The sequence below is a fragment of the Anguilla anguilla genome, chromosome 9 (assembly GCF_013347855.1).
Source record: "Anguilla anguilla isolate fAngAng1 chromosome 9, fAngAng1.pri, whole genome shotgun sequence".
Lineage (NCBI taxonomy): Eukaryota > Metazoa > Chordata > Actinopteri > Anguilliformes > Anguillidae > Anguilla > Anguilla anguilla.
Genome location: NC_049209.1, coordinates 24,714,017 through 24,735,918, shown reverse-complemented (window position 1 = coordinate 24,735,918; position 21,902 = coordinate 24,714,017). Strand labels below are relative to the sequence as shown.

The 21,902-nt window shown below is 38.0% G+C and overlaps 1 protein-coding gene across 7 annotated transcripts in view; it reads right to left on the bottom strand.

Annotated features, from left to right (window-relative positions):
* dyrk1aa (dual-specificity tyrosine-(Y)-phosphorylation regulated kinase 1A, a) overlaps positions 1-20,630 on the bottom strand; it is a 51,539-nt gene extending 30,909 nt beyond the window's left edge. For 5 of the 7 annotated variants that reach the window (XM_035433037.1, XM_035433042.1, XM_035433041.1 and 2 more), the window contains exon 1: positions 19,978-20,630. The gene's annotated coding sequence lies outside the window, so the exon portion shown is untranslated. The remainder of the gene's footprint in view (positions 1-19,977) is intronic. The other 2 variants (XM_035433038.1, XM_035433040.1) reach the window with 2 other exon arrangements.
* Between the last annotated feature and the right edge of the window lie 1,272 nt (positions 20,631-21,902).

The window sequence follows — 21,902 nt, the reverse complement described above, 5'->3', positions numbered from 1 at the left end:
TTCAATCTGAGGGATGTAGTTTAAATACCGAATAAATGTACGGTATTGTTTTGTATTAACTGATTGTTTTCCGTAATTAAATTACAATAATTTTTTTTTTTTTTTTTTTGCATAGTTTCAGCTGGCATTTCGTACCTGCGTATTTTGACCAAGAATTGCGTGGTTGGTACACAAAATGCGTGCAGGTTGGCAAGTCTGAGCTTGTAGTACATCACTGGTTAGTGAGGACAAAAAAGTAGCAATCATGGCTGTCAGTAAGGGCACTGTTGCAAAGAAGTGCTTGGTAGTGAAATCTATATTTGTGCCCACTGCATTTTTTTTAATTAAAGGTGATACTGCAATAGGATTTAGCAGGTTACTGGGGGAAGGGGCTTCCTAATATAATTTCTTAATCACATAAATATAATTTTCTCTAGGTTGGCTCAAAAAAAAAGGAAATTCAAAAGCAAATGTATAGAGAGACCATTGTCTGAAGATTTATAGAAATGTTCCCCGAATACAACCACCCACAGAAATGTACCAACCAGTAAATAGAGTACTTCAATGTACATGCATAAAATGGCATACGGATAACTATAAACATATAAAGCATCCGTTTAGCATACAATCAATCAGAGTGCTTCCATGACAAAAATGGCTGGACAGCAGGGTGGAAAATGAACACTAGCCACCAGCTAAATGCTGGTAAGCTTTTCTGTGACTGGTAAGCTTTTCTACTCTACCAGCCACTTTGATAGGCAACCACCCATCACTTGGAGGTCCTGTTCCATTCTAAATATCTAGTAGTCTGCTAAAACGGTGAAATTGGCTGCTGAATTTTGGGATGCACAAGCCACTGTGGCCAGTGGACGTTTCTAGCCCTGCTGGCTAGACCACGCAAGTGCTGGCTACACAGACATGCACACTGTTGGTTAGCCAGTCTTTAAAAAAACATCAGGAGCTTCGTTCTGCTGTGTAATAGAGCCAAAAGCACAGAGAAAATATACAAATCGTGAGGAGTTACACAGCTGTAATACAAAGTATATTGTGAGAAAAATTATAAAGTATAAAGTAGGACCCATAAACAATCTTTTAGTGACAGTGACAGTGACATTCACCAACTACATTTGTGCTCCTAATGCATGTGCCAGAGTACTTTGACATTCTGAGAAACCTTAAGCTTGCTTTTTAAAACCTTCTCCAAAAACGCAATTATGATGTCATTCAGGTTCTGGATTATGCTAAAAACCCTTGTAAAACCTATTGGGGGAAAGAAATGTGCCTTTTGGGACAGCCCTAAGACAGACAAATCAAATATAATATGCCTCTGCCCTAACATGTAGTTCAGGTACACCCAAACTATACAGAATAGGTTCATATTTACGTTTACATCACAGTCCTTGTCCAGCTCTTAAAAGTTCTCTCTTACGCTCTAATGAATTTCAAAGGTCTAAAAGTGCTTTGAACTTCAATATGACAAGATAGCTTTGTACCCATGTATTGCAAAGCAAAAAAACAAGACCAGCAATTACTGTCCACATAATTTATACTAAGGACCCCACCACCACCCCAAATTGCAAAGGAGCTCACTTGTCATGACGATTCACTGAAAAAGTTGCATAATGACACAAACAACATGGACACTATGGCCCTGTTCAGACCTGGCATTAACATGCGTCTTGGGTGATCCGATCACAAGTGGACAGCACTAACTACAGGTGTGAACACACCCAGGACGCATTGAGGACGCAATGAGATCCGATCACTCAGACCACATTCGGAGGTGGCCTGGGACCCATATGGCCACATTCTTTTAGCAGTGTGTACACAAATGCATCCTGGGCCACATTGAAGGACCGCCTCTCAACTGACGTCATCTGCATAAGCAGAAGTACGTACTCATTCACGCGCCAACGGCGTCATATTAAAGTGCGAAACAACAAGAAGAAGCCACACTGCATAACGAAATAAATGCGACAGTTTAAAAAGTGATACCATCATCATTCTACAGTCTGGGACTAAATATTGAATAAATATACAACCGTACCATTGGTTTTACGCAGAGATGTCCCTTTTGAGACTGATTGTCTTGGACAATCCGTTTGTGAAATATACAGGCATTTGTGATGCCTGGGTACTTTCCAAAATAGCTGTGCATAATACCACACGTGTTGTTTACAGCGTTGTCGCCCTTTTTAGTACAGTCTGGCTTGATTGACAATTCATTTATTGAGTAGGTGAGAGTATAAGCTTTCTAACGTTGTATAATTTGTCTAATTTTGCTTTTGGAATAGCGTTTTATAGGTCAGCATAACCGAAAATATTCTTATCATCGCATTCACTTACGCATTCACTCTGTGGTAGCAGTAAAAGACAATGCACCTAAAGAAATGTTGTCAACGATTTTTCATAATTTCTTGGAAAATACTATTATTATTGAGGACTTCTGGGAATAGCTAAGCCATATGTCTGCTGATAGACCTATCTGACATTGTTTTCTGGAGCAAAACAGAAGCGGATATAACTATCATTTTGGTTGGTTCTCAAATCGCATAAGCTGGCTTTGTCCACGATGTTTGAAAATTTCGAAAAGCACAGAGACATATTACGAGTACGTCAAACATCTTGAGTGATTTGATTTGCCTGGAACACGCCAAGGAATAGACCCAGTCTGTTTTTGTTTTGCCCGTGCACCAAGGTCTTTGCAAACTTCTTCTTTTAATTTCCGGCAGACTAGGCACAGGTAGTGCATTGCTGCCATAGACTGTATAAAATATACAGGTTAAAAACATATATATACTGGTTGTTTTTAACCTCCCGCCGGTTAAAAACAACAACGCATTTGGTCTTTGCAAATGGAAATGATGTACGTGTTTATTTGCATATTGAGTGGGGAAGTGAGATCTGATCACAAGTGGTCACTCGAATCGCATGTGGAGACGCATTCTGATGCCAGGTGTGAACTGACATCCGTCTCGACTGAATCTAGACACAATCTGGATGTAGGGTAAACGTCCCTATTAAGCCCACGTACCATATAAGACCACTTGCAACTTCTGAGTCAAATAAAAAAAAAACTACATTATCATTTTTTGCTGTGTGATTTTTTTTCAAATGAAGCTGCTTGTTACGTAAATGACACTTTTTATTTTAAGGCAATCACATTTATCGATATTGAGTTATCGAAGCACATGTGTGGCATGTGCCTGCTGATCCCAGAAGAAGTTGCAAAAAAACTTAGGTGATTTTGGTACCCTCAGAAAATAACATTTTTTGTATATTTCTACTCCTGTTTTTGGAAAGTACTCACTTGTTATCAAAATTTAAGTGATTAGTGTTTTGAATGAGACATATGTTAGAATATTACCTGAATTAGAAATATTGTGTCTTTTGAAATCAAAATATGAGTTTTCGCACGCTAGCAAACAGACCACATGCTGCATCAATACAGTAGCTACATAGTATGGTTCATTGCAATGACATAAAGCATGATAAGCATGTATAGTTTATATTTTTGTACGCAGTTTATATTATTATACTGTTAAATAGACAATAAATGTATATGTTTATCTTTATTTATTTTTAAATTAACATTTTTACCTGGTGGGCTTAAAGGGGACTCTAGCAAAAAAAATCACTGACTGAGGTGGATGTAAATGAGTATAGCTAATTACTAATCTACATGATCAATTTATACTTTTCATATTATGTTAGTGCACCATATATAGATTTATTTCATATAGTTGTTTTTTAATGTCATGTGAGTAGAATAAAATATTCTGTCTTTTAACCATAAATTCACTGATGTTCCCTTTAAGCCCACCTGTTCCCATTAAGCCCACTTTACTGTGTTTCAATGGGGATTTTCTCCCTTTTGACCTTTGAACCATTTTCCTCCCTAATTTTTACCTCACCTGATGAATCAGCTCCATAATTCAGATAATTAATACCCACATTTAAATATCAGTGATATTGCATAGGTCAATTCATCCTGGATAGGCCTGTGTTCTATCTTAACATTAGCAATAATTTTTTAATCTTTACTTTTCAGATGAGTTTTAGTTTAAGATGACTAAAACACGAAAGCACTACAGTTCATGCCCACGCATGATAGAAGCGCAAGTTCGTCCTCTGCAAAGCAGGGCTGTAGGGACCTGGACCATTCTATTTGCGCAATCATGAGGTCATTGAAAATCTACAAAAACAAGATGAAAGCCATGAACGACTTGTTAGCGTAAGACAAAGACAACCACAACGTGGGCAAAAGATTGAAACAAACAAATAAAATAAAGCTTAGACCACCCTATAGCCTATGTTATGTTACACTACTAAGATGGAGCATGGAGCAAATGATAGCCTTACTAAAACGATACAATCACCTCAAAGAGCATAGGCCGACGTTTAGTCTAGGAAGTAGAAATTGCAGAAATGTTGACATCTTTCTTGTTTATTTTGTTTAAGTTATAGGCTAATGATACATGAGCTTCAATATGTTATGACTGATGTCTCCTCATAATGAACTGTATGTTTTAATAGTACTCCACAATGAACTGAATGGTTTTAAAATGTGTTTTTACAATGTTTTCAAACTACTATCCTAAATGTGATTAACATTTGAAAAGTTATTGTTCAATTGTATATCCTGAAATTGACTCATTTACTATCTTTAGAACATTAGTATTGAACCTGAAATTGTTTTTCGTTTAGTCAGTCGGTCTTCAGAAATCTTCATAAAAACACCTGCACTTTTAACCAGCTGACTGGACCAGAAATGTTGGCCAATTTCAAATGCCAAAAGCACACCATAGGATAGAGATACAGACAAAATGACAACACATATTGAAAGATGAAGTATTGAAGAGTAATTTCCACTATAGTTTTGATTTTGTTCGTAAATAGTTTTTTGGCTACATTCCAAAGAAGACATGTTGTAAGTTTAGCTTTTTCTGTGTTGACAACACAGCAGAAAGGCTGGTCATGCCTATTTCAAATGCCATTTACAGGCCATAGGATAGGAGTGGAGACAAAATGAAAATAGCTATTGAGAGCTAAGAGATTACAGATTTGAATAGAACAAGTTTGTATTGTTAAGATTTTTTAAATATATATTTATTTATCAACAAATCATGAAGTGGGCTTATTTGGAACACCCATGGGCTTAAAGGGTACGTTAGGTACCCATTAAGCCCATGCCAGACTTCTGACATATTTTGACAAATTAAACAATAAAAACATTAGAAATTGGTATAAATGAATTATTGACACTTCAAATGAGAGATTAGACTTTCATTTTAACTAAAATGTTCTCACTTAAATTGGGGCAGTATACATTAAAAATGTCTGAAAAGCGGATTTGGTGGGCTTAATAGGGACGTTTACCCTATCTGGATACATACAGGTCTGAACAGGGCCTATGAGTGACTGGCAAGGCTAGCCTGATCAAAAGACACCACATAAATTCGCAAAACACATGCCACATAGATTCTTTAACAGAAAGCATCTACACAAGCTTTCTTTAACAAAAAGCATCTACATTTCACAGCTTGCTGAAAATGTAGCATAAGCTAACAGTTCTGTATAAACCATAGGTGGAAACTAGGGGTCTTTTTTAAAAAATAAACTTGGGAGTTAGCCTACTTGTGGAAAAGGAAAGTGGCCATAAGATAGTCATATTCATTTTATATTTACAGATTTTACTGCATGTTCAGATGTACAATGAAATTTGCCCTCGATATCCGAGATGTGGAGTAAAGTTTCATGGAGTCTAGATTTGAGATTTTTGGAAGACTCAATGAAGAACTCTCAGAACCATGTCTACAACCATTGGGGTTGAATAACAACATCTGGAGTTGGTGATTTGGTGTTGATCCTAGGCATTATGAATGCTGACAAATACAGTATAAAGAAATCTCAACATACCATGCAATTCCTTCTGGACAATGTCTGATTGACAGCAAAGTCATTCCACAGAAAGATAATGACCCCAAGCACACTGCAAAAAACGCTGCTGGTGTTCTCAGAACAGTCGACTGGCCACCCCAGAGTTTAGACTGAACGTGTTTGAGAATACTTGGATTGAGAGAAGCAGTAAATGCAACCAACTTCTATGACAGAACTTTAAAAGCGTTCATAAAAAGCATGAAATAATATATCTGCAGGTCTCTTTGAAAACTTAAAGCATGTCTCCCAAAAAGAACAGAAGCTGTAATAAAGGCAAAGAAGGGACACAGTAAATACTGAACAAATTGATATTGCATAGATGTGGAGGTTTCTGTGCAATTTTGCATTAAACATGCATTTGCTGCTTAATTTCTGACACTGAAAAATAAATAACTTGCACATAATGGTGGTTTTCACTAAAAAAGTAAATAAAAGAAAGGGTCTCTGACTATTTCACAGAACTGTACGTTATTCAAAAAGTCAGTTTTTGTCCCATGTCAGCAACATTAAGTTACTCCAAGGGTTCCAGTAATTTCCAGGAAACTTTCTGGAAACTTTCCATCGGAAATTAAGCTTGAGAATGCGGAAATTTTGCCAAATTTCAAAACAAAATGTTACCTTATAATAGTGAATAATGTGCAGCACACGCACAGTGTCAGCATTCCATCTGATTCAGTAGAAATGCAACCTTCTGCATACACAGAGTATTCTTCCATCAGAGGAATACATTTTTAAGCATTCTTGTTTTTTGTTGTTCAGTGGAAGAATCCCATGTAAAAAGTTAACTCAATCAATTTAAATTGTGTCACCATCTCAACAGTTCTGCATTTAACTGTATATACCCACTCGTTAACTTGGTGTCAGAAGTAAACTGGAGTGCCTTGATGGGCGAGAGTCGTGTCTTATGTGGCGCGTAAGCGTGAGAGCACGCTCTGTGTTCGGTGGGGTGTACTGTAGCGATCTGCTGAGTGCGCATATATTATAATTAGAATTTTTAATTGAATGCTGAAATTGAGTCATTTGCAAGACGTTGAAATGGCTTCCATGTAATCGATAAAAATATAACGCACAATCACAACCTACGACCTTCTACAGCCATGCAGCTGACTGGCGGTCTTACCAACACCCAATAGACAGTGGTGACACAGGGTCTATTGGGTGTTGATAAGTGGTGACATGGGGGTGACATGGAAGCATTTCACACGGCCTCTGAAGATAGGATGCTTACTAACTCATCAGGTATAATTAAAGAAAAAATGACAAAAAGAAAGGCAACACACCATTTCGGTGATGACCGTTAATGCATTTAATAATTATTGTTGTGCTATATCAACTGCATACCACAGAATTCTCATACGCAGACATAAGCTGTTGTGACAATGTGTTCATTTCTGCTTATATGACCGCCTATCTGTCGAATGTAACTACAGTACAAATTCTGGCTTTGACTTTATTCTATACTGAATCTATTGAAAATCACTGGCTTGTAGTTAGTAGGTATACCCAGTTAACTAGCTCATGCTTTGATCACAGATTTGTGAATGGGGAGTGTAACTCCAAAATACTTCAGGAATGATACATTCTAACAATATATTTTTCTTTCTAAACTTCCCGTTACAAATTCCCACCAACCCACTTAACGTTGATCTGCTTTAGCCTGGCAAATGCTCATGTGGTAAGACTCCGAAAACATATCATAATGTCATAATTTTTATTATGTAACATTTGCAGAGTGCATTTTTCACACGCAAAGCATTAAATAACAGCATAAACAATTTTAAGAAAGAAACAAGGAAAATGTAAAACTTGATAGAAAAGAGCCAAGATAAAGCCGCAGCACCGGCTTGTTCTGTTCTTTTTGCAAGCCGGTATCTTAATTTGCATTTTGGGGTAAAGTTAGACGGACCCTACAGAAACTGAGAGATTTCATATTTTATATGTAGTGGTGGAGGCATTTCTGTAATTTGGGTTGTATACATTTCCTGCATTACCTGACACACAAAAAACAAAAACAAATTTGGTCTGAATGGCTGATTTGGGTGGTCTCTGATTTTAGCAAGAAAATCAGAAAATTGCAATTACAATATAATGCAGGCATCGCGATGACAACCGTCAGACAAAGTGGGCTAGTTTCCATACACCATATGCTTTTATTAACTCTTACAGCAGAAGCAGGAGTAATGATGTTAATAATGATTTGGCCTCCAGTGAGTGGTGGAGGGAGGTAGTCCTGAGCTGTAGAGAGGGCACTGCTGTGCTGGGCTGGGCCGCGCTGAGCTGAGCTGTGCTAAGGGTCAGGACTCAGAGTCACTCTGTTCAGTTTACAGACTCCCTCTCCCACACTGACTCAAGCGGCCCATCCCCCCTGCAACAACCAGCTGCCATCCCCGAGCCTTCTCTTGGTAACTACTGCCTTTGAAACAGAAGCGGCTTGTTAGGTTTGCTTTGTGACAAGGCAAGTGTAGGAAGAAAACCGAATTCAATTAAGTGTTGCAGAAGACAGCAGTATGCATACTACAAAAGCCCATAGTTCTCGGCAAAGGTAATAAGGCCTTAGTGTTTACTTCTTTGCATTGTTTAACACTTATCATATAAAATGACAGAAATATGTGAAGTTAGATGGCCCCATTCATTGTTCCAGAGGTCATACTGTACTTTTACTAGAAATCCACCAGGATATCAAGGTGACCCAAGGTATGTTTGTTTTGCCAATTCTGTTTAATCTTCTAATTTACACCAATGGCTAAGATTTGAACCATCAACAATGTATCACAACCCACACAGATGACTGAGCAGTCTATAAAAAAAAAGAAATTCCCATGGGATTCTTCCATAATGTAACCTATTCAACTTTTTTGGTTACAAAAAAGAAAGGATACTTGCACGCACACAGATACGCACATAAATGATTAAAAAGTACATTGTTTTTCTATGATAAAGAATTTCCATGAACTATTTTTTTTTTTACATTACACACTAGCTTCCAAATGGATTTAGTCTTCCAAATCAGTGTTAATGGATGGCAATCGAACATTCTTAAGCAAAACTTTGAATTAACAACTGTTAAGAATACTGCTAATAAAGATCTGCATCTAATTTTGCTTCTGTTGAGGTCAAATTAAAGAATGTCCATTGATTAAAAACCATAACTCCAATGGAAAGTGTCTTATTACATGCTGCATGTGAAGAATGCATCCTATGGACCTCTGGAAAGGAGATGGGTATACTAGTCCAAGTATAAAAATTAAATACGATGGCCATAAAATTTACTTTATTGTGAATGGTCAGCAGTCTGTGAGCATAATCGTCCACTGTATCGACCAAATCACAAGTCTGCATGGGTTAAACAAAAGCTCTAGCCACTGCCACAGCTCAAAGGGTTCCACATCCTCAGCTTGTACCCAGCTTGCACCTTTGCGTTTAGTTTACTTCTTCATCCTTATTGCTCGTAAGAGTTTGAGAAACCCCCTAATCAAAAGGTGTGACATGACAAGGTATGATTTCAGATGGTTTTCGACAAATGCCACTCAAACACTAGGCCTGAACAAATAAGTTGCCAACAGGTTATGAATGACCATGCTCTCCTCAGGCAAAATGTTTCTTACAAAACAAGGAGAACTAATTAGGGAACAAAAATGATAGGACAAGAAACAAGGTTTCTTGGCCAATAACATGACAATGTCGTGAGGACACACATCTAGACCGGGCAGAAAGGGTAATGAAACAGCTAAACCTAATTTCTAGCAAATCTAACCAAAACCTAGCCCACATCTCAAGCCCAAAGCTCACGCTTGGAGATGCTCAAGTAGTCTTCCCTACAAAGCCTTGGTATAGCAGCAGATCAGCATGGCTGTCAGGAAGCAGAAATAGACCCAACAGTCCTTTAAAAATATTTTCTGTTGATGTGCATGTCATGCACTATGAATATCTGCTTTGAATGAAGTCCTCAATTATTTTGTTAACTAATTCTGTTAACTTCCAATGAGAACCATGTCTTTGTCCTTTGACCATATATGAAGAAGGACTTTTAGATAGGGATTTAATTAGGCATAATTATGGGTTCGATATTCTGTCCTATTAGGCATTGATTAAGTGTCTGTAGGCAAGAGGTGATTTAACAAACTGTACAAAAGGACATAGCCTAAATTACATAACATATGGCTTTTGGCCTTCCAGGCTCCAGTCCTCAAAGGCTTCATAATACAGTTCAGTATTGTACATGTAGTGAGCAGGGAGCCACTTGGTTGGCAGGTGGCAGCCATTTTTATTTATTTATTAGTTTATATGAATAAAATACAGCTTGAACGACTTGGACTCAATAGATCCTTTTGAAAAAATAAAATAAAATGTATTCCATTTAAAGCCACCATCCATTTTTGCTTATTAGCAAAGTGATAAATGTTAATAATTTTTAAAAAATCAAACATATTTATTATGCCAAGTAGGCTATATAGCCTAGTCCCTACAGAGGCAGTTTCACAAAACACAGTCACTGTCCACATCATATTAAGTCATAGTTCAAAATAGTTTTAGATTGGGATGCAAATCGAAACAAACGCACGCTGAACACAGGCTGTCCCAAATCAGTCATAATCGAAGATCCAGAGTGTAGCCGAGTAGGAAAGAGTTATCAGTGATCCGATCACAAAAACATACCCAGTACTAGGCTAGCTAGGGAACAGAGAATTGATTCCATTTATTCTCCCCTTCTGATTCTATCAGCATTCGAAGTCTGAAAATGAAGATGCCAATATGTAATTGCAAACAGTGGCAATCTTTGTTTTCAGTGAAATGATTCCATGCATGTGGAAAACTGTATGCTGCCTAGAAGTACTGTTCTGTTGGCAAATTACATATATCATTTTCAGGCTCCATGAAATCAAATCAAATTTTATTTTCTCCTAAATTTAGATCTTGTTTTATCCCATTTCAGACTACCAGAGTGATAATCAGGCAAGACTTTTACTTTTTCTTTTTGTGGTTCCCTTTAGTTATTCAGTCTATTCCTTCTTGTTCATAGTTCAGAGGGAGCCCTGTCTCAGCTTCCAAATTTTTTTTTAAAACGACAACCTGACGAATGACTAAATTACAGTAAAACTAATCGGCATGGTCTTAGCTTTACACTATGGGTTCGACAGTGTTAATATTTATTGACGCCACTGCCCATCAAATTTAAACACATTTCAATGACGTACACCCATTTTCAAGAATTGCCACGTTCCTTACCGATTCATTACTGGATCCCTTGTTAATTATTTAATTTTGTGATTCTAGTCACATTCTTTATGTCATGGAAATCATATGGAAGGAACTACATTTTAAAATCCAAGACACTCTAAATTTCGGCCAAAGTTCGGTGCAATCATAGCTTGTAAGAAGCCAGCATAAATCAGATTAGAAAACCCACTTAGAATTAGCTAAGGTTCTTGAAAGGGACCATTCAACCAATATATTGTCCAGTTGATATTAAGCATTTCTCATAATATCAGTAGCAGTCCATTAGATGCTTATAAATGGCCTATATCAGGCTAATAATGGCCAAAATAGACAATAGATGCACCAACTATGCTGTTTTGATGTTCACTTATGATACAGTCATTGATATCAGAGGTTGAAACTTGGAAATACTCATATCAGCATTCTCTTACCAGCCAACCTGGCTAAAACATTCTAGAACAAATGAAAATTGCAGGGAACAAATCTCAATTCATTTCCACGTGCCTTGAAGATGCTCAGCCCAAAAAGCTCTTTGTACACTATAAACCAATTTCTCCATTATCTAAAAATGTATAGATAATGAGTGTCAAAGGTAGGGCCAAAAGTAACATTCTTGTAATTAATTTAATCCCCTCAAAATTGGACAGCTCTTTATCCAAGATACATATGCTAAATTCCGTATCATCCCAAGAGTACATAGCTGCTTGAATTCTGTAGCTACACCTCGCTGAAAGGTATACAAATCTGCCCTCTGTGCATTTTCCAATATTCTAGTACTCAACACAAAAGACAGAAGGGAAGGTCCAGAGCATAGTTTAAGCCATGTATCTCATCATTGATGGTTACCCATTTTAGTTTTAAAGAATGATTGAAAAATAAAAAACATTTATAATCCATCACCCTAGGTTTCACCGAGGGCTTAGGCGCTCTCAACTATATTCTGGAACAGCGTTTTTTTTTTATATGAAAAAACGCTTTGACCAGAGGTTTTCATCAGAAAAAGATGTTACGCGTGAACACAGCCTAACTTTTTTAGCTACCAAGCCACGTTAGATACTAACGTTAGTTCAGTCAAGGTATCTTTATGTAACGTCAACTAACTAGCTTCGCTGGCTAACGTTGTCATAAAAATTTTTCCGACCGTGAAAACGGTCTTACTTGTTTACATTTTGGACAGATGTGGCTAGTGGGTAAGTCAATCGCTGTTTCCGTCGCAGCACTTTCGACACAAGCGAAATCGGAAGCGCTATCCTAAAATTTCTTCTTACCATGAAGAGTGCCTGACCCGCAACGGTAGTAATGTGTTAACACGGCGGCACAATTATATTGAGAAATATCATAATTGAGGGAAAAAAACGCTATATTCTGTGAATGCATTTAGATCAAACCTACCATGCATAAAAACATAAAAACGCTCGTCAATCACCCACTTCTATTTATAATGCCATCATAGCGCGGAGTGTTTAAAACCATAAAGCCACCTCAGCGTTTTTTTAGTTTTTTTTGTCAGCGCATAGAACTCTCACCGTTGTTTTTACATTCATTCTGATCTGTCGCCTAAATGTCTTTTTACGTTCATTCGGCTTAAGGCGTTCTGCAAAAACACTTAGGCGCTGCACCTAAGCCTTTCTATGTTAGGGAAAACCCTGCCATCAGAACATTTTCAGTCAAAAAAGAAACTGACAAAACTATATTAGAAACCAACTGCATTCAGATTTCTCAACAACTCTCAATTCCCCGATTTTCAAAAACTGTAATAAAGCAAGTGATCTGCCAACACAACGATAAAGCTAAAAGTGATACGATAAAGTTAAAGTGACCAAGCAACCCATGTGTCAAATATAAATCCACAAGACCAAAAGGTCAAATATTATGTGAACATAAAGTTGACACGCAAGGCTCAGTTTGCAGAGCCATGGTTGGGAGGATGCATTTAATCTTAAAGAAATCTCAGTGACATTACAAAATCCATACAACGGTTTGTTCTCCTGCTGCCAACAGTTTCAGTCAATTAAGATAACAGCTTTGATGTAAACTTCAGCCTGGGAATAAGCCAACTACAAGCAGCACATACATTTCAATGTTCCTCCTCTTGTTTACACTCTCCAAATGTACAGCATACACCGATAGTGAACCAAGTTAATCACAAAACAGGAAATTTCGGACCTTTTTCGAAAGCTCCATTAAGGGTAAGGGGAAGGTCAGTGAGTCAGGATTAGGTCAAGTGTAGCAGCCAAGCAGACAGATCTCTGTGTGTGTGTGTGTGTGTGTGTGTGCATGCGAGAGAGAGAAAAACTCAGGCGCAAATTCAAACATACCACTTAAACCCTCTCACAGCTAAATAACACAACACAGAATAAAACATTGCATGAAACTCAATCATTCATTTCATGATTAATTGTAGATACCAGAGAAAACTAAAGTCTTCTTGTTTACAGACTGGCAGAATCAGTTTATAATCAGTCACTTCTGAGTTCATAGTTTCATGAATCAGATTTCATAATTTGACAGATTTTGATTAAGAGTGCAATTCATAAAGATTTAGTACCAAGTAATGTCCACTGGTTTGGTAAAAAAAAACAAAATGGAAATAGCATCCACAGCCATGTCTTGATTTGAATTTCACTCAAATTAAGCTAAAATCTTACTACAAAAAATATATTAATGGTTACAACCACACAGACCCTTTTTTGCATTTGTGTACTGATAAATAATATAGATCCAGTCCCATGCTGTTAATCCAACCAACAACAATACAGACAAGTAAAATAGTAAGCGCAAGTAAAAGTAAATAGTACAGACAAGTAAAAAACCCACATACAGCCACTGCTGCAAAGGTAAGAGTCCAAACCCAGAAAATAGACAGTGCATCTTCTGGAAGCAAACAAAACTGACCAGAATTGGAATGAGCTTCATATCTAGTTTTTAATTTTCATATCATAAAGGTCTCAAACAAGCCTTTTGTCTGTGAAAACTATTAACTTCAACAATTTACAGAATGATTACATTAATATTTACTGCATACTGCTTTTTTGTCCAACTTAAATGGTCACAAAATGCTAGTATAAATAGGCTATATTGTCATAGAAGCATAAAACTGTTTATCAGACCATGAATAACCTGGCAAAACACTAAATAGACTCGGCAAGCACTCAAGTATGTGTTAAAAGTAAAAGCGTCCAAGTCCCCATAGCAATACGACAAGCTACTACTGATAGTATTTAATCCACATGGCTATATAGTTTATTTGTATAATCACCAATTGGTTTTATGATTCCCAGATGGATAAGCAGATGGCACAGCACCTTCTGTAAGTATGCACCTGTTCTGAAAACCCCTTCCGACCAGACTGAAATTGATGAGTGTCACTTACGTGCTCTTTGCATATAACCATTTGTGGCATTATCAGACACCGCCGTGATGATAAATTTCAAGCAGTGGATTCACAGAGGGTTTCTGGGAAAACAATACAAACTGCCCTCGTTGGGACAATATTTTTGTGAAAGCATCATATACAACAATTCATAGCTGTCATGAGGATGGCAGTCAGTCACACTTCTTTTGTACACCACACAAATCAGGACAAACTAGTAACCAAGGTAGCTGGTTACTTCTGACCATGAGGGGATTCGCCCAGCCCAGTTTGTGAATATCATCACCCAGTAGGATGTGACATCGTGTCACAAGGCCTTTTGTTTCAGGCTCCCTTGGCAAAAAAAAACATGAAAACCCCTTTTCAAAGAAACTAAACTTTATTTAACACATATCTGAGCAAAATGCATTCATAAAGGTCCATTTATCTGAATTGTGGACTTGCTGAAGTTTGCATGCTAACTTTTATAGTTGTTGTGCTGAAAGCTGGTGAAATATGCAGTTAATGGAGGAGTGACCTCTGAGTTCAGTGTACCCTTTATTTGAAATGATTAAATTGATTTTACTGAATTGATCTCATCACTGAACTTATAATTTACCTTATCCAACTTGACAAGACAAAACAATGATCCAATGTGAGACATAATTAAAAGAAGATTGTAGGATTATTTGCCAATGGATTATTCATATAGCTGCCACACTTGTTAATCAAATAAAATAGATGATAACAGGTTGACACCAATGATCAGTTTAAAGGAAATGTGTCTCTACCATTTCAATCTCACAAGCCAGTACTACTGAGTACAATACAATTTATGAGGTGGTCACCGGAAAATCAAAGAGAATTCATTGAAACTAAATTCTAACAAATTTACCCAATGGACTAATTGATAGTTAGAAATATATTGCACAATAAACATTTGCATTGCCAGTGATCCTTAATTTTTTGTTGATGCTCCTATGTTTCAGGCACCAGTGCCATGTGAAAAAGTTCAGAGACCCGTATCGCAAAGTGATGCTCTGCGCAGTTAGATCACAGTGCCATCCCAGCCTAATCAATCTCTACGAATGGGAGGGAAAGCAGACAGAGGCTATTATTAGCATAGATCGTTGTTACACCTGTGTGTAAATCTCCTCCACATCACCAAGTGATAAGAGCACAAACCCACGAACGTCATGTTCAGCTTCCCACACATAACTTGTAGAATATCACTCAACATCAGAAAGTTCTTCTATGTCATTTTGTTCTTTGACTTCCCATCATATCGGAGTCTTACAGACCTATACTTCACATAGATTAGTTAGGAAAAACTTGAAAACCTCAAAGCATCAGCAACTCCAGTGACCATCAATACAATTAACACTTGTAACGTGTTCTGTAATGAACATTAACATAAAACTACTGACCCACATAGGAAAAAAGCCAGATTTAGAGTTCAAAAAAATTCATAAGGTTCAAACAAAAAAGGCACCATTATGTACCACAGAAACAATGGGAGGGGTATATCTACATGTAAAGGAGAAAATCCCATGTAATGAAATTCTAAATTTCAGTTAAAATTTTTTAATTCTAAGAGTAACCTGCTAATGACCCATTCATTCCTCTAAACCATAGACTAGAAAAAATATGGATCAAGTTACTGTGACGCTACCCAATTACTTTCCATCGCTTGATGAAAAGTGACTTGAAACCATGGAAGTGTAGTTTTTGTGCACCACCATGCAGTACAAATTCAGAATCAGAGACTGTGCTGTCAGGAAAGGGCCACTAATTGCGTGAGGTACAGTGACTCGCCAGTACCACACCCTATCCCTGATTTGTCTACAAAAATATTAAGATATCATCCAAATCACACAGTAGCTTAACAAACTGGCACATAGGGATACAATAGATGAAGAAAAACACCTACTGCAACAATATTTTCTTGTGTGAAAAATGTATTGACTTGGTATTTCGACTATATTGTTACCACTGACTTACATTAAAATGGGAGGCTGAAACACCCATACTGGAGCCAACTGCACTGGCGCTACTGAGCAACATCTCTCAACAAGACCAGGAAGTGAGCTTCAAAAATGAAGTCAGGTTTTGGCTGCTTGATTTAAACATAGATGGCGCTATTAATATCATGGTGGAAGAGGACTCCACTAGTTGTTGAGGATCGACAATTGTCTCTTTTCTTGAAGTCAAAGACCGCGAATTCTGCATACAGAACACTCAGCATGAATGATAAGAAGAATGCCTCTATGGAAAGTTTACATACACAGATAACTACTGTTATATATCTGACTATTCCCTGAAAGAATGCCACCATTATTGCCTGGAATTCATTAGCACAACATGTCATTCTGTTGTTTCTCTTAAATTCAGGAGGGGGGGTGGTTAGAGAGTGAGTGTTCTCCAAAAAGTGCTTCACAAACTACAAATGACTTGCCTCAATCTTTCAACCGTGTATCTGACACTCTTACATTTTTGAAATTTAGCTGATCATTGTCTGCGGGTCAATCTCAGTAATTCCTTATTTTATGTATGCGTGTGTGTGAGTGTGCGTGTGCATGCGTACAGGTCTTAAAGTCTTTCAAAAACATGACTTGAGCAAACGCACATAAGTAAATGCTGAAAAAATCCTCAGAATCAGGGGATTCCTCTTTAAATTCTAGCTACATGCCAGTGAATCAGAATTACTCAACTATCAAAGCTATTTTTAAAAGTGACTAAATATCTTATTCCATGAGATCAAAATGAATTCATACAACACAATAAAATGTCTTTGATAGAAAGCATGATTATTTTTAAGAAAATAGACTGCCCACCTCCCTTGGTGTTTAAAACCAATTGCCCATCAAACTCTATGGGACACACAGGAATAGCAAGATGAAAAAAATCCAAGAGGATTCTTCCTGCTTTGTCACTTGCAGCTGTTGCAGCCTTGATCTAAAATAAGCCTCTAAAAATGCATTTAAACAGTCCACTAGGTGTTTACATAAAATCAAATATGTACTTGAAAATTTAGATAAAATTCAATGAGTGATCCCACTTTTCCCTTTTTAGTAATTTTCAGAAATTTACAGAACAGTTTTTCAGAAGCTGTCATTTCAAATTGGAAACGGGGAAATTCTACAACTTTAATAATGCTGTACAGCCACCGATGCCCAAATGTCTTATAATACAAACACAAAGACCCATATCTGGCCCACACGTGTGAATATATACAGTCAAATTCCACTTCCAAGTTCCATATGTTAATTTGAACAGAAGTATTTCAAACCAAGGTATGACTTGGGCAGGTAAAACAATCAGCCTTGTACACTTACAATAACCAATTACCATCGTAATATAAGAATACTGATATGCAAATGCATTGCGGTCTGTATCACACTTCACATGAGATGACTTTACTGGAGTGAGACGTTTTTGTCATTTTCCCTATTTTCAGAAATTAGGTCTCGGTGTAAAAATGGGTCAGCATGACTTTTTTGACATTGGCAGTACATGCCATCTTTTGCAAAAATACAATATACTGACCCCTGTACCACGAACGATGAGTGATTCTAAGTGACACTGGGATGCATGTTTTCTTTCCATGACATACAAAGTTAAAAAACAGAAATTAGAAAGCCTAAGCACCTATCTTTTCCAATACGCAGCTGTCGGTTAGCTAATTCCATGCGTTTCCCAATAAAAAAGTAACCTAATTGCACGCAGTATATAATAAGAATATTACATTCAGAATCGACAATATGTTGCCATACACATGCATACATACTACGACACTGAAGATTCGCAAGCAACGATTGTATACAGCAACCCATTGCAACTAAACAAGTTAAAACAACGATAAAAGCTATTTTACGAATCATTTTTTTAACCTCAATTTCTATGCGTCTGCATGTCAAGCCAGTGACTTTGACGAAACATTGGGCCAAGAGCATCATTCCAACACATCCTTGAATCCTAAATGGAAACCCCAGCTAACGAAGCTAACAATGATAGATGCTGTAACAGAATTCCGTTTCCTGACGGAGACCACCTAAACAGCGGGGCATGGTAACGTTACCGCTAACATGACCCTTGCTGTTAATATCTTAGCAGTAAATCGTGCGACTTACTCCACACAGTTTTTCCACAAGCACAAAAAAAGTGAAAGTAGCTGGTTAGCTCCTCATCTGAAACAACCAGCAACACGCATGGAATTGAAAGCATCAGTCAATAATAATTGACACATTTCAGCTAGCTAGCTAGCTTATCCATGAGCCACAATATGCTAGACACATTAATGAACCAGGCCTTGTTGTGTTCAACGCAGATTGATAACCATCACAAGCAAACTTTAGCCATCGCTTAGCTAGCTAATAAATCTGGGCATGGATTAACACTAGCTTCAATCGACAAGACGTCAGATAGCTACTTAGTGAGACTGCTATTGGGCGGTGTACCGAAGTTAACGTTATAGCCAGGCTAGTCGTATTAAAACACACATTCCAGACCGCTAAAGTTGGTTGACAAACCATCTTACGTTAAACAGCTTAACTGTGATTATATAACAAGCCAACTATGTCTTTAACAAGCTAACATTACTTTGCCATAGCAAGGCGACTGTCTTTACAAAACATGACACTCCTCAAATAAGACCAAGAGGTATTAAGTTAGCTAGCTAACTTGGCGAGCTAGCTGTGCGTATGCACAGTACACCTATCTGCACAATACATCCCATCGATTTCGTAATTTGCGACATGTAGCTAGCTAGAACTAGTTGGCTAGGCAACACTCATTAGTGCCAGCTACCTAGCTAACTAGCTAACGTTACATGAAACCGTATCATTTACAGTGTATTCAGTCACGCTAAGATTCGACAACTGGTCGGCAGAGCCCGATGACTAGCGTTAATCCGCACACACCTCGAGCATCATTCTTAGCTTTATCAGCCTGAGCAGCTAGCTACCCAATTTAAGATTTTCCCACGTCTTCTAGGCTTGCGAGGTAACGTAGTGTAACGTTAGCTTGAAAGCAGCCTTAACACTTAGCAAGCCACTTCATTGGTGCTAACAAGACAGCTTGTTTATCAAAGTACCCATATGCCAGGGCAGAAGAGCTGTCATCCTAGTTGGCCACCGAGGAAATAATACGGTTAGCCACCTAAATAGCTTCCAAGTCAGTTTACTAGCTAGGTAGCCACATATTTCATCGTGGCCTACTAGGCTAACGTCCAGACGAACGCTTGCAGGTAACCGATAATTCAAGTCCACGTTTAACAGAGAATGTAAATTCAATAACACGATATAACCAGCTGGCTACACGTTGTCATACGCAGACCAAGCATCTCAACATGATCGGGCTTACTATGCAAGCTGGCCACCTAACAAACACTCGCAGCTGAGCGTGCTACTCAGCTAGCTAACAAGCCACGTCTCGAGATAGCGGATTGCAAGTATTCAAAACATTACAAACACTTTAGTATAGGAACTCACCTGTGTCGGTATGTTTCACTTTTTCTATTTGTAAAAAACGATCTTCATTTAAAGTCCTGGAACCCGTAGGTCGAAGTAAGGGATCCAGCTTCTCTTCTCCAAGGAGCCCCCCAGATTTCCCAACCAACAACCCTCACTCCTCTGACTCGGTGTCAATTCAGTTTCCAAATCAACAGCGCCTCTCCGTCAACTAGCCAGCTAGCTGGCTAAACACAAAGTTATTCGATCTAAGCCTGAAGAAACATACATTCAGATGTAACCACACAATTTTTTAACTCTCGGCGACTCCGGTCTCCAATAATATACAGCCTCCAAAACAGATTTTTGATAATAAGCCTTATAGTTATATACCTTGTTTCCCTGGACAGGATTTTTTGTAAATTTCACAAAATGGCGCGCGTTCCAAACCTGCGCAGCGAACCGGCCCGGCAGACCATAGAGACACGGACAGCCACTACGCTTGGCGCCGCCTAAAAATATCCACCGCGTTCTGTCGTAAAACCTCGATTTTCTTAACCCGATCCTGTCGACGCGTTGGTTTTAACATTATTGCCATTACTAAGAAAAAGTAAATTCATTATTCAGGCGGGAAGCTAAATTATTTGAAAAAAGAAAAAGCAGCTAACAAAATGGTGGCTGACTGAGAATGTTACCATGACAACTGTCAATCAAACTACGAAGTTCCCGGATGGACCAATGACGCAGGAAGACAGTGCAGTTGTCATAGAAACTGCCAATCAATTTACGTATAAAAAGGGGTGGGGCAAAAACGACGACCACTGCTGGACTCCGCAGTCGCCTACTGTGTAAAACATTAGAAACAGAATTGGTTATACGATGGAATTCTCATTTTGTTATTCATTACGGGGACAATAATGCACTTGAGCATCCACGATGGACATTTTTAACTTGTGGACGCGTCTGACTTCATTGGTCGACGACTCCTCGAAGTGGCTCAGAAGCCACAACTGTAGCCTACGTATTAGGGTGAAAGCATCAGTCTGGCGGTCCCTCGTTTATTCTAACCCAGTCCTCATTGGACTTCATAGTTTATGGTTTGCAAATTGCACTGCTTGTGTTCTCTCTTGGCTACATATTACCACTACTTGATATTGCCCCCAGTTTGCTCCCTGGCCAAAATGTGGTTAAATTATGTGACTACACAGATGTCAGAATCCAGCACTGGATGGCCTTAATGACAGATATGTTGTCCTTTTTGTTTTTTCCCCACATTTTACCTATTTGTACGGACATTTACTGACGAAAGTACATTGCCCTAGAGTGGAATGAGAAATATGTGGTATTGAAGGACCCATACTCTAGTTTAAAAGAAAGTTCTCATGCAATCAATTTTATTAAATTTGCCATATATGAGTCCTCTTCCATTTTAGATAGATAAGATATACGTTTATTGAACCCCGTGGGGTAATTTGTCCTCTACATTTGACCCATCCTAGTTACTTAGGAGCAGTGGGCAGCTGCCTCTCTTGTGCTGCACCCGGGGACCAACTTCAGTTCTGAGGCAAGTGCCTTGGTCAAGGGCACCTGCAGGAGCGCACCTAACTAATGGATGAGTAGCATTACATTGTAGGAATTTAGCAGATACTCTTATCCAGAGCAACAGAGCTACAAGTCCATTTTCCTAACCATTGTGCCACACTACTAAATGCATCCCAATATAGTGTCAAATATTCTTCCCAATGATCTTCCCAAGTGCGAACATATCCATTGAGAAACTTTAAAGAATATGTTTTGTACAAATACCTATTATAAACTTGCTGCAATGCATCAGTTTTAACTGTAAAAAAATAGTGAAATTAATTATTCAAGAACAGTTATGATATTTATGATAAATCTATTAATCTCAAAATAATTTGATCAATTATACAACATCATTATATTTCAAACATATGTGGCCAGATTTA